This window comes from Lissotriton vulgaris, chromosome 11 (genome assembly GCF_964263255.1).
Source record: "Lissotriton vulgaris chromosome 11, aLisVul1.2, whole genome shotgun sequence".
NCBI classification, from domain to species: Eukaryota; Metazoa; Chordata; class Amphibia; order Caudata; family Salamandridae; genus Lissotriton; species Lissotriton vulgaris.
This window is the reverse complement of record NC_141699.1, coordinates 1,082,332,295-1,082,352,415: the sequence shown is the minus strand read 5'-3', so window position 1 is coordinate 1,082,352,415 and position 20,121 is coordinate 1,082,332,295. Positions and strand designations below refer to the sequence as shown.

Genomic DNA, 20,121 nt, shown 5'->3' with positions numbered 1-20,121 from the left:
ACCTACTCCCTTGTGTCAGTGCAAGATAGCGGGTTGTGCTGCGTGCAAGGAGCAGCAGAAAATGTGTTGGAATGAGGTAAATGAAAAGCAATATGCATCCAGGATGGGGAAAGAGGAGGTTGACATTATGGAACAAATGGCGGGCCGGGAGGGAGAGAGAGAAACGGAAAGAGTGAGAAAGAGAAAGAGGGGGAGAGAGAGAGCAAGAGAGGGGGAGAGAGAGAGAGAAAGAGAGAGCGGGAGAGACAGAGAGAGAGAGGTAGTGAGAGGAGAGAGAGTGAGAGAGAGTGCCCGGGAGTGCTGCATGCGTGCGTCGCCAGTCTGCACTTTTTGGAAGCACATACTCGTGCTTGTGGTGCGCCCCTGCTCGCTCCCGCAAGGTGAATGCTGCCACAAGCACGTGTATATGCTTCCAAAAAGGGCAGAGCGACGGCTAAAGGTCCTCCTAAGCAAAGCATGCGCGCTGCGTAGGCAAGACCTAAAAATGGTTGAGAGGGTCTATAAAAGGGGTTAGGAATACATTCCAAGAGGCATGGCTTATATAACTATGGCATGGCTTTAAACATGTAATCTACAATTCTAAGCTTCCAATGGCATACTCCACAACTAATACTTTTGTGTCTATTCTTTTTATGGGCTTTCAATTATTGTATTCAGACATTACACATAGTAATAGACATTCACCTTAAAGAAGCCAAACCTATTAGCTTTGCCAGTGCTTGTTAGCAGTATCAGAAAAATGATTAACAATGATTGTCTTGTAAATCATTAGAATTTAAAGTGTTTCAATTCTGCAAATATGAGATTATGAATTAAACATTACTGAGGTCTGTGGAAGAGGCAGTACTCTTTGGAGTGTCTTAATCTCTTTTGTTCTTCCCTTCACACCACTTTCCTCTGTAGTCACTTTTTGACACTAATACGTTTTTTCTCCCTTCATCTTACTGATATCCTGCATCTGACTGTCTCTCAGCTCGCCTTTTGTTTTTAGCACCCTCTTTTTTTGACTCTCCTGCAGATACTTCCTTGCATCTCTTTCACGTCATCACCCCCAAAATGCACAACACAACATTCACCGGTAAGCACTGCATTTTCTTTTTTTTCCACTCAGTGCATATTCCAACAATGATGTACCTTCTTTCCGCACTTTTTCATTGAATCATAATTACAATTGGCACACATGAGCATTGCTCTGCAAAACCTACGGAGAGGCCAAGGATTGGATGAGCATGTGCCCTGAACATTGTTGTGAGAAACTCGAACTGCCTCTAGCCTCAACCTCAGGGCTTTGAACTGTGCCTCTTTATAAACACCCACCTACAACCTGAACTCAGACACTTGGAGGCCTCTCCGTTCACAAAAGGCGCTAGACTCGTGCAAAATGCGGCCTTAAAAAAGTACACAAATATAACATTCTGGAAAACGCAAACACTTCTAGGGAATGCAAGATTAAATACATGTGAAATGCACATAGGAACTATGTTTGCTGACATTGAGTATCCTAAAATTTTTATACTCTCATTGTTCAGAAAAGGATCTGTATTTTTATCTGTAAAAAAGAAGACGCAAGATAGGGGGGAAATGGACTTGTTTCAATGTCAATGTTTAAATACTGCCGGGTCTGAGACCCGGCGGGACCCGCCACACTTAAAGCCTTGTGTGTATGTCTATGTGAGGGTAGCCTCGGTACTTTTGAAGGCCAGAAAGTTTTTAAGGCAGGGTGCTTTTATTCCAATGAGCACCCGCTGCAAGCAATGCACTTGTGCGGTGTGTAAAGTTGCAGCGCTGCACGTGAGTCTGCAAAGTGACACTTAAAATATTGCTGAGTCTGACCCTTTTTAATAACCAAGCAGTCCGCTTCCTTCTCCCCCTTGCATCACAGCTTTAACACGGTTAATGTGCGGGGTTTGTGTGGTGTTAGTGTAGCATGTGTATCTGTGATATATCTTGTGTGCTCTGCTTGGAGAGTAGGTGCCCTGTACTAGGTGTATGTCCGTGTTGTGTGTGTTTGTGGTGTCAATGTGTTTAGTGGGTCTTTATTTATTTTTTGATATGTCTGCACCTTTATGTGTAATGTGTTCATGGATTTCTGTATCGTATGTGTATTATGTCTATGCTGTATGTATGTAGTGTGTTCATTAGGCCTGGGCGGTAAATTTCGTTCCGCTCACGGAATTTGCATAATTTCGCGTTCCGCGGAGAACGCAAAATTGGCCAAAATTCTGCGTTCCGTGACTTCGTAAAATGTTTTGCTTGTTCGCGTTCTGAAATGCGTGTTCGCAAGATATTTCCCCCCCCCCCGAGCAAACAGCGACTGCGAACAGTAAAAAAGCATCACGAACAAGCAATTCCGCGTGTTCGCGGAATTTCTGTGTCTTCGCGGAGATTTTTTACCGTTTCATGGAGATTTGCGTAAAGCGATTCCGCAAATTCCGCCCATCCCTAGTGTTCATAGAAGGCATGTTTTAATGTGTGTGTGTGGTATGTGCCTCAATGTGCTCTCTGGTTGAATTTCTGTGTGCTTTGTGAAAAACATGTATGGGTGCGCAGGCGTGTCTACATTATTTGCTTGTGTGTCTGTGTGTGTCAGTGTTTGAGTCTGTGTTTGTGTGCTTCTTTTTATGAGGTTTTGTGTGTGTTTCTCTGTTTTTGTTTCCGGTTGTGTTTGGATGCGTGTATTGTGTCCATATGTTTATATGTATAGCTTTTTTCTGTGTGTGTCTGTGTATGTTTTGTATCTGTGTAATCTTGGGTCTGTTGGTGCGCCTTTAGGGGGAGGTGTGTATGTGTGAGTGTTTGTTTGTGTGTCTGTCTGGATGTGTTTGCATCCGTGGTTTGTGTTGTGTGTTCATGTGTTTATATGTAATGTTTTTATCTGTGAGCGTATGCTTTTTGTAGTATGTAATCATGGGTCTCTGGGTGTATGTGTGTGTGTACAGTGTGTACGTCGGACGCACTCCCAGACCCACAGCTCCATTCCCTGACCTCTTCGGGGGCTCTGTTGGAATCGCCCCCCCCTCATGCGGGAAGGAATCACCCTCAATGTGTTGGTCTCAGTTCATTAGAACGGATTAATGTAACACCGTGCGTTCTCCTGCTTCAAGCAGCGAAGGGGTGAAACAGAGGAGAGCAGAGGGGAGTAGCGGGGGGCAGGGAATAAGACAAGCTCCCACAGTGGCTGTGTAAAGAGGGCCCTGGACTACAGCGGTAGATAGACTACTAATAATTAAGTGCACATGAAACCACGGATAATATCTTTCTCTCCACTTAGAGACGATTTAATGAGCAGGGAAAGCAATTCCCCCTCCTGTAATGGTGCTTTTAATGGTGCAGTGTGGTATATCAGCGAAGTGAAGCGAGGAAGTAGAACGCCCTCTCTTGCGCGCCGGCACGCGCCATCACCTCCTCCCTTCCACTCCACATGGGGCTTTGGTCGAAATTCCACCCGCCCCCAGAAAGTCAAGAGGCCTGGATGTGAGTATGGTCTTGTAGTGTTGTAGAAGCGGACATGTCTGGATAGGCAGCCCCTAGGCTTTAAGTGGCTTTAAAAACTGGGGGGGGGGTCCTCTCAAAGGGGCGTGGTCAATGTAATTAAGGGCGTGGCTTACAATCTGGTAAGCTAAAAATCTGTGCTTAGCATAGTGTGCTGCCCGACTTGCATTTTGCTGTTTCTGTCATTGCGTCCTGATATATATTACAAGTAACATCATACCTACAAGTCAGGACTATTGGTTTTGTCAATGGTTGTAAGTTGCATAAGATAAATAGCAGCAACTATGGCTTGTCTATAATATTGAAAACACTTGAACTTAAAGTCGTGGTGGCGACAACACGACAAAGTTGCTGCTCCTGCACTGCAAAAAGAGAAGGGAAATACAGGGAGAAAATTACTCTCTTTAAAGGATTTCCTTCCCCTAAAACGCTCACCACGCGCACATCGTTGTGCCTGCTGTCACTGCAGTCTGGAAAAAAGAAACGGACCGCCTGTGCCAGGGCACAAAACAGAGCCCGATAGAGACCCGTTTCGAGGCCCCCTTAAAAGAAACTGCCGGTGCTCAGACCCGGGGAGACCCAGCCCACTTAAAGCCCCGGGCAGCCCTCATGCACTCTATTTAGGCCGGCCTTTAGCCAGACCCCAGAGGATTTTTGCGCTCTGTGTGGCAAATTTCGCTACCTAAAAAAAAAAGCTACATTTGCGGCCCAAAATCTCAAAATTCGCAGTATTTTATTTACCCGCCACAAAAACACTGCAGACTAGTGCTTTCTAATGGCCTGTAGGGTCCGCAGGGGGCCCACAAAGGTGCGAGGCCGCCTGCAGGCTAATTGCTCAGGAGGGGGCAAGGTGCATTTCAAAAAGGCAGGCGACAGAGGAATTTATCACCTCTGCTGCCTGCCTGTTGCTCGCCCTCCTGTTTCTGGCTCAGTGGCAGCATTGAGCCCGTAAAGAGAGGGTGAACGCCAGCTTTGTAAACATTTTTACATATTTTGCAGGCACCTTTGTAAAAATCGCAGCATTTTTACAAAAGTGCTGATTTCGCGTTTTTTTTGCAGATCGCTAAATCGTGCAGGTCTGTTTAGCATGGGCTAGCTGGACCCAGGCCCAGGGCGACAATATTCCGAGGGGCGCATGGAGCTGTGTGCATTAAGGTTCTGCCAAAAGCAGCGCCCTTCTCATCTTGCTCTGGCCTTGTCCTTGTCCCTGCCTGGTCATTCCTGTCTGATTTACCAGTTTAAAGTGGTTTTAGTCCTTCATTATCATACGGCCGGAGATGTTTTTGAAACCCGTTTAGCCCTCTTCATCACCCTCCCTTCACCTTCTTACCCCTGCTGACAAACATCAAGAAAACCATCCTCTGCGTAGACGGCTAGGCTATCGGTGATTCAGGTGCGCTGGGGGAAGTCCGAAGATGTTTGTGTTCCAGGGCCAGTCTCGGCTCATCCAGGTACTGACCAGTGAACACAACAAGCATTGGCATAGCCAGTAATTCTCACCTTTGGGACCTTACTAGAGTTTTTGGCTCTGGCAATGTTTTTAGGCTATGTTGTAGAGCAGTGTGGCTGTTGTGCAGTATGTTGAAAAGTTATAATAAAAAAGTTTATAAGCATTTTCTGTTACCAATATGTACAACTGAACGACACTATTAAAATTAAGAATTAACATAAAAATGCCTTCTAGTTTTTTGGTCCTTGCAATTGTGGCAATTTCTTCCTGTCTGCTCCAATGCTTGTTTGTTATTGTTTCAAAAATATATATATATATTATGGGGTGGAGATTGGGAAATTGTACCCTAATGACAACGTAAGCAGCGGATGGACACTATTGAGAATCAACAGATGCCAGATTCTGAGGGCAGGGTAAGGTGGTGCTGAGTGATTCTTAGGTGGTGATGTGCTGGTGCGGAAGTGATGCTCAAGTGATGCAGAGTGATACTAAGGCGCTGACTGATGCAGAGGTGGTGCTGAGTGATGCTGTGGTGCTGAGTTATGCTGAGGTGGTGGTGCTGCACTGGTGGTGCTGAGTGATGATGAGTTGGTGCTGTGCTGAGGTGATGCTGCGCTGACGCTGAGGTGGTGCTGTGATGATGCTGAAGTTGTGCTGCCTTTGTGCTTAATTGCTGCTGAGGTGGGGCTGTATTGGGGCCGAGGTGGGGCTGCGTTGGGGGTTGCGAGTTGATGCAGAGGTGGTGCAGTGCTGATGCTCAGATGGTGCTCTGCAGATACTGAGAAGGCACTGCACTGATAATGAAGAGCTGTGATGGTACTGAGGTGGTGCTCAGGTGATGCTGAGCGATGGTGAGGTGTGCTGAGTGATGCTAAAGTGGTACTGGGTGAAGCTGAGGTGGTGCTGAGTCATGCTCAGGTGGTGCTGAGTCATGCTCAGGTGGTGCTATGCTCAGGTGACGCTGCACTGATGCTGAGGTGGTGCTCAGCACATACCAGTAAATAGTGCACAAACAGCATCAGCAAGCTTGACAGGAGCATTGTTTCCACGAAGGAAAGGTACCATCAGGACACACTGAATCCGTCTCTGTGCTCCTCTACTGAAGAGGAGAGGAGGCTTCCAAACAAGCTGGCACTGTCTCTTTGCATGCAGTGTCAATTCATAGGCTAATTACAGAGTCGATGAAGCATCAGACAGCACCATGTGTCCCTGCCTTTGTGCATGCATTGCCTCTGCATACCCTGCCCACAGGTGAGATGAGAGCATCAGCACCATCTAGGGCAGACTGCGCATACAGTAACCATTAAGAAGCAATGCTTGTTGCCATCAAATGATATTAGTTTTTTTGTATCCTGTTTGCAGACAAAAGCCCTTTTCCCAGATCATGAAATTGAAGATGCGTCTGCTATCTGGGCAAAACTGTCCCCTCTTTAAAAGGCTGACTACAGCAATCAACTTCTGAAAGGTGACCAGTTAATGTCACAAACTGTCAGGTACATCATCTGAACCTATGTGCTAAGATTTTAATATATTTTGATAACTTTGAGCAGGAACCAACTTGTTGTGTGACTCCTCAACATATGCGACAGATGGTCGATTGTGTAGAGAGTGCGACAAATTCATAATTATGTGGAATGTGCTCTGGTTGCACAACTGCATATTTCCATAACAGGGCTGATTCTGCATTTCATCTGTTCAAGGCAGATAAATGAGCTTAATGGTACTCCACAGTATGCACTACAAAGCTAAAGGCTGCAGCAGGAAATGCCATATACGATTACGAGTTATATTGAATATTAGCAATGTTGACATTTTTCAGCACTCTTTGTGAAATTAATTCGAAAGGGCAAGACATGATCGATGTCACAATTGGTCTCAAAACCCCCAGTGACATGATCAAACAAAAGAACATTCTGGAATGCCTATTGCAGGACTGGGTAAACAGAACGTGTATCTTTCTCTACACTGGATTGTCCCTTTAAAGTATCAGCCTGGCAGGTGTTACTTTGCACTAACTACCACCAAAGTGGCAATTAGCAGCACCTACACTGACAAAGCGTGGAGTGTGCGCACCCCTTCACTTGCAAGAGTGGGTTGTATGCACACCGACAAACTGCAGTGAAGGGCTGTGGGGGATGTCACTCTCCGGTAACACACTCTGGTACTTTCAGAAGAATGAAACTCGTGCCCTATATTCAGACAGGACTCACATAACATAACAGGTGTATTTGTAAACTGCACGTTCGATCCAGCAACGGGGCATCTTGGCGCTGAAATGACAGATGTATATTGTTACCCAACTCAATGGTACTCATTTTATCGACCTCAGATGGATGAAAGGCTGAATGGACCCCCCTGGATTTGAACCGGTGACCCTGAGGTCGAACACAGGCACCAGCAATGGATGCATTAGTCCAGTGAGCCACCACAGGCGCCCACACAGAGGTACCCTGTCACACCTATCTTTATGAAGCACAACCATTGGCTACCTGGGCATGTGTATTCACCATCCAGACCTCCGAGCCCACTTGGATAGGGTTCAAAGTCACAGAATAGAAGTTACACGTACAAAACTGGAAAGCCCCGCACCCCGTTGCTGTTCCTCTGGTTGATTAATTTGAAAATGACAATAATCATTATTTAACCACCTAGAAACAATTCAGTTTGCCATATACACTATGTCAACAAGCAGTGTTATCCATTCACTTAATCGAAATAAATCACTGTGCCCATACAAGTGATGTGGAAGATTCACAAGGAATGTTATTTCGTCTGATATCTCGTTGGGCGAGTCATGTGTCAGCTGAAAACGTGCACAATCAAATAATTCAGGGAACATCCATTACGACTTGCGCTGGATGGCGCTAGAGAATAAGGAATAGTAGATATACTATTCCAACACCTTCCCTACTCTTGCGTAGGCTGGTGTTGGAATAGTAAATCGTACTATTCCTAAATCCAGCACCTAAGGAGCAAGTTGTTGTAATGACTTGCGTTGTCATACCCGCGTTGTAATGGTAGAGCGGTGTAAACACCGCGTCGTAATGACATACATCCAATAATTCCTGGGTTGATTTCCTTTATGACTGACGCAGATCCTCAAAATTTGTAAGTCGATACAATTATTGCCACTGGTGCGGGTAATAGCAAGCCTGATATTTACAGTGCTAAGAAGCCACAAATCTGTAGCATGTTTTATAGAAAAACATTGATGCCTGGGCAGTGCGAAGCACTTATCAAAATATGAATTCTTGAAAAAGAATGTGGGCTGACTTTCATAATTAATTAAACACACAAACACCAAGTAAACACAATTCGATTGTAGTAAATGTTTTTCGAATAATATGCCAATACGCTCTGTTTAAAAAGTATGAAACAACTGTAAAATAACTCTGTTGTTTATTTCACTGCACAAACGCGACCTATAAGGAAATGTCTGTAATATTGTAGCGTAAGGGTAAGCAAATGGAGGAGTTAAAAAAAGAAGCATTTAAAATGAAATGCTACTCTCGGAGGGAGAGCTCATGGTTCATCGGTGAGAGCTGCCAACTCGGGAGCTGAGGACCAGTGTTCGAGCCTTATTGTCGGCCCAACATACGCAATTATTAGATTAACAATAAAAAAAATTATACGTGTGTGCTTGCAAGTACGGGAATTACAAATAAAGGGATGCAATTATTAGCAAATACAAAAAGTATACGTGCGCGCGCTTGCCTTGAAGTACAGGAAACTGTTGTCAATATCAGCGCTCGGAAAAAAATGAAGCTGAGGAGGAGGGAGTGGGAGGGGATTCACGTGCTTTAGAAAGCCAGATGGCAGCTGTGCACGTTGCGCGTGCTTGTGCGCGTAACAGCAAGCTGGTGGCCAGCAAAAGCCTGCCAGTGGGTAGCACTTTGAAAACCCCTTACTAAAGTCGAGCAAGCAGCGCATGCGCTGCTCTAGGCTTGACCTAAAAAGGAACACTGTGCCTCATTTCATTCACTACCATTAGGAAGGGCACCAAATTTCTCTCAGCCCACGCCCAGGGCGCTATCTTAGCAAAGGCCGGCTCTGACTCTACCATAGCCTGGCGTATCCCTGTATTGTGGTGTCTCGCTACACCCTTGAGGTACAAGCCACCAACGGTTCAAGGACCCACCAGCCTGGTCTTCCTTGCTTTGCCAAAAGAGGTCGGGAGATGACGGGGTGTGCTGTGTGGGTGACACAGTACCACTAGCAGCTGTGGCAGGTGCCGGATCACCTAACGTCAAGGGGCCATCTCCTGCTCTCTGTTGGGCGTCCTCACACTTCACACCATAGAAAGTAGGTCACAGCGAAGGTCTTGACCGGTGATCTCCTCTTCCAAGCTTCATTCACAGGGGCCCAAACTGCTCCTCAGAATCCGCTACTGGTGCTGCAGAATTCTGGGGGGTGTTGAATACCCACACTGCCTACTTTTTATTCCACCTCATGCTTCTTTCTTCCACTTCCCTAGACATCCGGTCTCTTTATCTAACTCTTGCAGGTTCTTTTTCAACACTACTTTCTCACTTTTTCACAATGTCCCTAACTTTCTCATCCTCCTTCTTTTTCCATTTTCATATCTCTCTCTCTTGCTCTGGGTGAAAGTCTCTGACTCCATTATGTGCCCAGCACTCCCCTTTAACAAAGAAGTCAGCTAGGAGGCCTGGACTATTCAGGGTGTAAAGGAACCCTGATCTTACCCGGAAGTCCTTGCGGGCCTCCGGATCTCAAAACCTGAGCCACCAGGCTTATATGACCTATATCTGCAGACACAGATAAAAGGATCAAGAAGTGCATGGGGCCATCTAACCACTTATCTACCAGGTAAGGGAAGAGTCAATGTGGGAGGACGGTAGAGGGGTTTTGAAGTTTTAGTTCAAATAGTCTGATTCACTTTGGGCCCGTTTCACAAACAGCCTCCGCATTTGTGGTGGAGGTACTGCAGTCATGGTGGGGAGCCCTCACTCCGTAGTGGGACCTCCACAACGAGAAACTGCAGTTCGGAGGTCCCGCCACGACTCTTTGGCCTCCTCCACGAGTGCGGAGCGACCTTTGTCAATCGGACCCATAGCGCATGGATGGGAGACGGATGCCCCAATTAGTAAGTAATGGTGCGAGAAAGGGGTTGAGAAGGTGATCAGTCTCCATTTTCCTCCCGGTTCCTGTTTTCTGCAACCACGGCACAAATGAAGCTTTCGGTCGACTTACTCAGTCGAAAGCAGCCTGGTGGTCACTACAACAGCAAGCGCCAACTCACTCACAGCGATATGAGCCAGTATCGTAAAGGCTGCAATGTAGTTTATAGTGGAGAAACCCAGTCTGAAACCACCTCGTCCACCCACTCTCGCAGTTCTGTAAATAAATCGCCTTGCAAATAATTGTGCATCGGTGCTGAATACACAATTAGTTGATACTTGGAAAGGATAGCAACTTCACCCTTGGACAGGTTGGTCACTGCTTCAAAGTTTCTGGCCTCCCGCTACCTAGCCCATAGCACGTTCCCAAAAATCTATGGCTGGTTTAACTAATGTCATGAGAAGACCTTTTGTACCAGGAGTCCTCCAAGCCTTCATGCTAGCCAGACAGTCGGAAATCAAGAGCTGTAGAAGAGAGCATTGCCCAATGACCAGCATTTTACTGGAACTACTTGAGTACGATAATTGTATTTGTGCCACCCATATACTCAGCGGAATGCTGTCTCTGCATTACATGCATTCTGCCCTTTCTGATATAGTCACATGAAAGTAGTTATGTGCCCTTTGATGGACTATTTCAAAATGTTCTAACAAATTACTTTTTTAATAAAAAAATAAAACATTTTTCTTCCCAGACCAACAGTCCATATTTTGACCGGGTAGAGACAAAGTGTCAGCCACCAAATCCCCTTAGGATGCCCTCAAACTCACAATAGACAAGGATGGAGTGGCCACCACAATGCTACTGGATTTGATCAGTTGCATTTGACACTGCCCTCAATCACATGCTACTGCAAAGAGTCCATCATCTGAGAGCACGTGAAAATGCTCTAAAATGGGTCGCTTATTATCTCACAGACAAAGTGCAGTTTACTTACCACCTATCACAACCCTCACACTCAAAACTGTGGAGTCTCTAAAGGGTCCATCCTCTCACCTCTGTTATTCAACATCTACCTCACCCCCTTACAAAGACTAATTAAATCATTCAAACTCTCCTGTTACTACTATGCAGATGACAACCAAATCTTTGTAAAAACGGATAGCCCGGAAGACCTCTACAACTCAAACCATGATCACATCCTTCGCACCATAAACCCATGGATGATGAATAACTCCTTAACCCCTTGCCCACGGCTGGAATTCCGCTCCTGTGCGGCACATTCCGATCGTGGGCGTGGTCGTGACGGCTCCCGGCCGTCATCAGCACACGAGCACTGTGTGCCATGACGGACGGGAGCCGTCACCAGCATGCAAGGGGTTAAAGCTAAAAAAACAGAGATCACAACCTGTGGACAAAAGCAAAGATTACAATCTAACGCCATACAGCCCACAGCACTCGAGCCCCTCCAACAACAGTAAGAGAAGCCAGAATCCTGGAGGTAAACCTGGATTCAGACCAATCCTTAACAACATCACAACGTTGCCTTCTACACAATGAAAACACTGTGTCAACCCTTCCCACACCTTGGGTACCAACTGAAACTGAAGGTGATCCTGACACGTAACCTCCAAACTTGACTATGCCAACAGCCTATACCTTGGCGAACCCACATTCATCAAAGCCCAAAAATTAATCCAATATGCTGCTGCAAGACTTCTTCCCCACCTTCTTTGGAAGAAAGTATGACTCTTTTCTTGCAGTCACTCCACTGACTTCCTATAGCTAGAGGAACAATGTTCAAGGCACTCTACATTGCCCACAGTGCCTCTCAAGGAAAGGAACACCCACAATGTAAATTCAGGCAATAAAAACAAAACAGGACACTGTGCTCCGGGCTTGCATCACTTTTCATCATGCCAACATTTCTATCCCACACTAATACTAATACCGTAGCAATCAGTAGGTGGCCCCCAGCTGTAACCTATCCCTCTAACACTCACATAAATCATATCTACCATGGGATTTGTTGATCGCCAGTAATGTACCAGGCAATAAACCAGTTGTCACCAAATCAACAGGCATGGCACACCTGCAGAGATCTGGGACATACAGCTGGCAAATCAGAGGGCTTTACTCTAGTCCATCACTGCGGGACCACAATAACTGTACACTATTACTGCTTCTTAACATCTTACAATGATACTCAGATATGGGATGTTAGTAACAAAGTCCATCCCGTAGATCTCTCCACTTGTTTTCTCTCTCGAGCCATGCCAGATCAGGGCCAAAACTATAAACAAAATGTCAGATTAGACAACAGCGAAGTAAACAATAATCATAAGAAAACCTATAACACCTTCCATGCTCATGACAAGCTCAGCTTGTCATGAGGCACGGTGGCGCTGTGCTCCGCGGCGGCGCTCACACGCGGGGATACTTCCCTTGCTGTGCTGAATGTTCTGAAGAAACGGGCGTGGTCATGACAAGCTCGTCATGATCAAAGCGCCACCGTGCATCGTGACGAGTCGAGCTCGTCACAAGCACCGTGGCGCTCGTGCGCCCTCCCTCCCCCCAGCGCCACGGGGGAATTACCCCCACGGCGAAGGGGATAAAGGAACCTGCAGAGCTTATCAAATATGCCAGGGTACTGCACACCATAAACTGGGCGTCAATCTATCACACCCCTTCATCCACCACACTGCCACGCGCTAGGTCTATGAGCATTTGCATAGCATCATCAACCATTAGTATAGGCTTTATTAATGGCGGTGCCTTTTTCTTATGGTCACTCTGCTTAAATGCTGCTGAGGATCACAGTGTAGCAGTTGCATCTGCCAGAACACATAACTGAAGGCAGCCAAGAGCACTGTACATTGCAGAGTGGATGAAACGTAAACAGATTGTCTGTCAAGCATATGGTTACATCTGAATGTGAAAAAAGCATCTTTATTTGTGCAGCAGAAAATCAATGCAAGCAAGCTGTTCAACATCAAGTCTTTTGTGCGGGGAATTAATCTACCTGGTACACCAGGAAAATAGCGCAGGCAAAGTGCCAATATTCTGTACTCTTTGGCAACCTCTTCTGGCACGTGCATAATCCAGACAAAAATCATCTGTTTACGCGTCCAAGCTGTTGCCTGTGACACTTGAGGATGTAGCAGTTCACTAGACAAAGCACTAGGGGCAGTATTGGTATTTCAACCAGTGCAACGCAGCAAGACAAATCTCACCACTGCGTGAACGGGCGAGAACAGGAATGCATCATATCTATCAAGAAAGCGCACATTCCTTCCCTCTGCGTGCGCTGGTGCCCAATGTGATGGACACCTTCTTTGACAAAAACAATCCTCAGAGGCTCTTTCCTCTTTCTAAGTGTGCTGCGAACGGAAGAAACGAGGAGAAATAAAGATATTTCTCCTTGTTGCGTCCCCCCTGGGAGGCCATAGGATTTTGAAGCATTCCCAGGTCTACCAGTCTTGGTATATCTGGGAATGCATCCAGATCCAAAGGAGGATGCTTGGGAACACCCACGCTCCGTCGTGGAACACCTTCCGACGACCCAGTAACATAAGGCAGCAACTTGCGCTGCTTTCGCGACTCCAAATTAGGCGATGTAGGATTCCGCAAGGTGGCCTTACGTTGCTTGGTAAATCTGACTTAAGTATTGCATTGCTCTTCCAACACCACATGTGGCGCAAGTGCAACACCGTACAATTATAAACCCGGCCTGAGGCTTTTTACTCAAAGATTGCCAACTCACTGGTCGAACCATAGAAGTGGCGACGAGACACAGTTAATATTGGGATAAAGATAGAGCGGTGCCTCTTCCACCCTGAGCTGTGGCCAGGTGGGGTGGGGCGTTTTCTCCATACCTTTGAGGTAAGACTTGATGGAGTTTATGTTGCCTATTGATTAGGCTGGCTTGAGGGCTATTTTTAGCCACATAGTTTCCTAAGAGACAGGCAGTTCTGTAATCCAAACCTACCATTTGCAATTCTTGTCTTTCCCATAGATCTATCCAAAGAATGAGAAGTCCGACAACTGTGAGAAAATATATTCACAGTGTATCCTTTTTCTTATAATTCACACTGTTGTGTTCACTGTTGCAGTAGCAATAAATTCTTTAATAGGTCCTGACGAAAGCACTGGGTATACCTTTGCCCTCATAAGTGCTGAAACATGTTGACCAACACACACTGGAGGACGGCTATTTATTGAAACCGTCTTTTTGCACTGTTTTTAATATTTGTTCGTAGTAGTCCAAGAATAAAAATTGTGGACATATTACGCAACAATTTTAATATTCACATTACACCTTCTTTGCACTGCATATTCTTCTTTGTTATCCCATACACTCGATGCATCAAAATCTTGCTCACATCTGTTTTGTTACACACGTTGAAAACATCCTTGGGCTCCTCCATCATTAGGGCGGAGTGCTAGCCCTGTTAAAGGAGACCCAGATGATGAAGCATGTCACCAGGACTGGTGAGTGATGGGAATCCGTACTAATTTTGTATATTTTTGGGTAGTTTTGGCATTATTCAGTCTTCCTTTGTCTTTGTTGGATTGAGACTCCAGGGTATGTATGTGTTATGAATAAAGAGAAGGCCGGCCATACTGTTCAATTAAAATGTGAGTCAGTGGTGAGTGCTAAGACCAGCAGGATAATTGGCTGCCAAACAGTACTGTGTGGGTGTTGATACACCATTGACGCTAGAAAAACCATAGCGCCAGGGGTCATCATTTAGAGGTGTGAGATGCAATGATCGTACCTCTTTCTTCTCAATCATGAACTTACTTGTGGTATGTGTGATACATGCGGTTTCAACCTCTCACCAAATGACGTGCATTAACCTGATTATTTCATTTTATGGCCTTGGATGAAGAGTAACAAGAAACAACCATGAATTGTGTAACAAATTGAACACCACCGGCACCATTACTCCAATAGTTAGAAACCTGCATTGTTAATCTGTTTTAATATTTATCATGTTAGCAACCCATCTATATTCTCCTACAGTCAAAATAAGTTTCTGTCTCCCTTATGTTTAGGAATCAAACTTTCTGTGGGCTCAGACTAGGAAAAGAAACTTGCTATCATGAGTAAACAAACAAAAAGAATAACCTCATCGCTGCTGCCGACAGCCAACGGCCGTCGCGTGCACCACCTCGGTAGTGCTGCGCACGTCCGTTGGCCATCGGGGCTCTGCCCGCTCAATAGAACATTCCACACTAGCGTGGAACGTTCGGTGCAGTTAAGGAGTTAATGTCCTCATGGAGGTCATGTCTCCAATCTAAGAAGAAACCAAAACACAAGTGGATGATTTTTTTTTTCACTTAAACGTGTGGTGAGAACTGATACTCTGATGATAATCAATTAAATAAAAATCACAGATGTATGCCATAAAAAACAAAAAAAACTTGTCAATGTAAAATATAAACAGGGGACACAACAGTGTAGCTCACCAAGGAAAGGCTGATATTTGTATTGGATTTTATTGATTGTGATACACCTTGCATTTTGTGAACTAGAATCTAACACTCTTATGGTGTAGACAATGAAAACATTTATGCAGGAGGTGAAGATCTATATAAATATAGAGAAGGATTATATATCAATTGAGAAGATGAAGGAGATTTAAAACTAGTCCGGCAGCGGATCTGCTCTACATAAGGGAATATCCGCTGGAAATATGGACCATGCAAACAAATGGGGGACGGGTAAAAATATCTGACTCTGAGAAGTACACATGCTTTCCAATAAATGATCTGATCAAATTTAGCAATCTCGTCATACTTCTTGTTCTGTATAGTAATCAGGTGAGTTCCCATTTGTATTTCAGAAGAGACCTTATGGTTTGTGAGGGAGTTGCCCTTCTTTTTCCATTGTTATATCAGCATTTATGTCTGGGTAAAGTGTTTTACATCTTACTTTGCTAAAAGGATTGAGCCAGCAGTTGACCTTTTATTGGCCAAACAAATGCTGTACAACAATATCCTGTTTAGGCTTAGACTGAACATTTGTACTTATATTAAATACATTTGGGGTCAGTTTAGGCACCACCAAGGACAAAAACATTGTATGTGAATAATACAAATAATGAACAGCTGCTAGAAGCCTGCTCACCTAGAGACACATTTGCTTAGCATGTACACGAGAATACCAAAAATACATAGAAAGGTTCTATATTAGTGAAGTGACAGTGAAGTGCATGTGTGTTGGTGACCGGTAATTATATATATATCATACGAATGTATCAGATAGCTTAAAAGGCAGTTACACAAGCATTGCTTTTTTATCAGAGAGGAATGCTGTCCTGCTGCTTGACCCAATACAGAGTGCCCCTTCCTTCCTTGTATGCTTTGACACTGCCGCTCTGGAGTGTGATTACACATTATACTCAGTTTGGATAGATTGATACCACCCTTATAAGCGTAATTAGGCTGCAAGGTGTAAACACTTTATCCTGATGAAGACCCTGTTAACTCATGGTCTTGGGGTTGAAACGTTACATCAATTGTTACATACTTTTGGATTGTGCCCAATCAAATAACCTTATATTATAAGATGGAAAAATGATGTACAACAAGTTGTAAATGCATGAATTCAACTGAAACTTGGCATATGATTTGTAATTTTGCGATTGCATCGTCAGCCACCACCCGTGTTATTCACCTGGATCTTTTATATCCTTTGTGAATCCGTGATGACTCCAGATTCATTTACGGTAATTACAGTTGTCTCTAAAGAGAGCGGTCTTGTTCCTATACCACCTTCCATATCCAAATTCCTAAAAATACCATGTGGCCCCTTTTATTGCTTCCCAGGTTGAAGCATCGAAGCAGTACTGACTTTGACTTGCTGATATGGTAATGAAATATTGGATGTTATTTGCAGGCAGGCTTGATATTTCAGTGTGTGGGCTATGCTGAAAGTGCAGAGTTATAAAGGGTGCACCTTCCTAGGAGGTAGCTCAAACTAAATTGCTGCGACTGGGTCAGACCGCTGGTACCTTTGGTTAAAGTGAATTTGAGACCTTTTTAATGGTTTCAGTGTATGTACATCTTAAAATGAAATCCCACAAGGGCTGGATTGCTGTGATATAGCCCAACATAACCACATTAAGCCATGCACTTATGTGATTCCCCTGCCTATGTGTTTTCACAATAAACATACCTGCAAATTTGATTGGGGTGAAATTTAGTTTGGACCTGAAATCCAATGTATCTGTCACACTGCTTCCCCTGTCGTCTTCTTCTCGAGCTTGTTAGTCAGTCAGTCAATTTTCTTTATTCGATTATTGAAAATCATAAAAGAACGAGCAACATTATATATCACAATTTCATTGAAGCACAAAAATTTTAACAAATTCAAAACATGCAGTCATTATTATAAAAACAATTAGTCTACAATACGACATACATAAATATTTAAAAAGAGCTAAGAAGAAGGACTTATTAAAACACAACTTATTTAAAAGAGGAAGTTCATTTTTCAGAGATAAAGTGCCTGTGCCTTATGCGATGCTTGTTTAAACGTGCACCTGCAACTAGAAAACTAGCAACTGAGAAAGTTACTTTAACATTAGGGAGAAGTTGCAAAGACAACAGGGCTGGTTTAACCTGGATAAAGCCCTGGTTACATAAAATAGGGAGCAGATAACTTTTCCTGATCTCAGTGTAATGTCCGCAGAACATGATAAAGTGCATCGTGTCCTGTGTTGAAAAGTGGTCACAGTCACATGGTTCAGCATCATCAGGTCTAGACCAAATTCTAAAGTTACCCAGTACGAAATGAATTAAATCAAAGTGAAATCTCGTTAAGAGAAAACGATGATAAGAATTTGTAATCAAAAGGAGATAAGGTTCCATTCCTGGAGCAGAGGAGAGCATGCAGTGTTTCCTAACCATAGGTTTTTTTTAGCTCTACATCTTCCCTCTCCATGACATATAGGTTTGTCAAGGTGTTTTTGACTGTTTTTAAATCTTCATAAGTTATCCCGTCTGGAGAAGAGAAGAGCTCCGGACGGCCTGCCAAAGTAAGCTGCGTTTTGACATATCTTAACCAAGGAATGTAGAGGGCTCTATCCAGGGCTAGACAATCTTTTAAGATGGTGTGATTTAGAGTGAGCTCCTGGTTGAGACATGTTTTTATCCAACCAATCACTGGGGCTAATTTTAGAATATCGGAGATGTAGCCCAGGCCTAACTCTGTGTGTAATGCAAAGGTCTGGGTTGATTGGGGAACAGAAAGCAAAGATCTCAAAAATTTATTTTCTACATTCTGTATTTTAGCAGAACTAGTGTATCCCCAGATTACAGAGCCGTACTGGGCGACTGACAGGCATTTTGATTTATAAACTTTGATGATACTTTCCATGGGACGGGCGCCCAGTTTTTTGGCAAAACCTGGCAGCCCTGCGGCCGCTCTAGCGACAGCGCTGCTTTTAGCCAAAAGCTGGGGGCCCCAAGTACCCCTATCATCAAAAGTCACTCCTAAATATTGAAAGGAGGGGACTCTCTTGCAACTCGAGCTTGTTGCTGATGTAAAGCCCTGGCATTTCAATTGTGCTCTTGTCTTTAATGTCTAAAGAAAGTATTTTAATCTGTTAGCAGAGCTAAATACTATATAATCTAATGGGTATGTCACACAGGGTTGCACTATAAGTTGGGTTTAACAGTAAGGTGCTACACTCCCTTCTTTCCAGTGCTCTTTTAGGTTGAACTTCGAGGACCTGTTGTATATAGTTTGTAGGCTTCAAGTCCGCCCATCTCTTTTCATTTGTTAGTTTCAGTAGCCTTTAAAAATCCTTGCTTCCAAGTTAATCTTTCCTATTTGTCCCTCTTTTCATGGATTGTTTACTCCTACAGATCAGCGCTGTATTACTTGTACCCTTCCTCTTGTCCCCCCATATTAGCATTTGTTTAGAGACTACTTTTTCCTTTATCTAAGAGCATTTCACACTAGTGCTCAATGTATTCAGTGGCCCCGAACTACGAGTTCTGTAAACATGGCTGTAATGTTCCACAACAACCTCACTGCTTCAGCCGTCGGCCCACCCCTTCCCTTCCTGTGTGCTGTAAATGAGCGATTGGATAATGGTGTACAAAGGCCTATAAATACTATTACTTTCTCATCACATTTGCATGCTGTTTTCCAATGGTGCCTGGTGTGTGATGTCAGTCCAAATTTGTCTTTGCGGCTTTGTGGGCCGCTCCTGGACACAACTTGTTTGGTTTTCCGAATGCGCTCAGCCGACCATTGTAAATCATGTCCTTATATTTTTTATTTACTGCTCCAATATTAGCCTCCACATTTTGGAATAGCAAATGTAATGCCTCCCGCGTCATCAGCCAGTGGCCAATGGGGCCAAGCAGCATCGGTAGTCCTAAAACGAGTCCACTATACTATCCATACTTTCAGCCAGAAGTTGCCTGAAAATGAAATTAAGTCATGTCTCTCGGCAAAGCAGCATTTGCTGTGCTACATTCTGACCCCCACCGCCTCCCATGGAGCAGTTTCACGTGGCCGGATAAGAGCCCATGCTATCAGGAGGCAGCAATGCAATATTTTGGTTCAGTGATGAGGTACAGCGGCTGCACTTTAAAGGTGTAATTTGGACGGTGTTAACAATACTGTAAATGTAACTCCCAGTGGTTAAAGTCTTATACACCTTAACACCTTAGAGGTTAAGTTACTACCGGTCTGTTTTTCAATGTTTCCCAGAGCAGATGGCCTTAACAAGATTGGAACTGTTTACTTTCACTTTGAGTTAAAAATGTATCTTTGCAAAATTAAATTAAATTAAATTAGAGTAGCAATATATCATGGCAGATGCTTGGGAGAACATTGGGTGACTGTGTATAAACAATTTGATGCTGTATGCTAAGGGGCACGATGGAAAGGAACGTACTGTTTTTTACCTTCTGGCTATAGGCAGCTGACAGAGTTGAAAAGTTGGCAATTTCAAACGTCCTGCCGAGATTTGGAGACATTTTAACTGACGCCGCTGTACTGCCTTTTTTAAGATTTTAATAAAATAACACTCCTATTTCATCATGGCCTGCACAGTACTGCTGATCATGGCCGCACA

The 20,121-nt window shown here is 44.3% G+C and overlaps 1 protein-coding gene across 2 annotated transcripts in view; it reads right to left on the bottom strand.

The window, feature by feature from the left end:
- The window catches only part of NMUR1 (neuromedin U receptor 1), a 251,271-nt gene that overhangs the window by 175,044 nt on the left and 56,106 nt on the right, over positions 1–20,121 (bottom strand). The gene's annotated exons all lie outside the window — the stretch shown is intronic.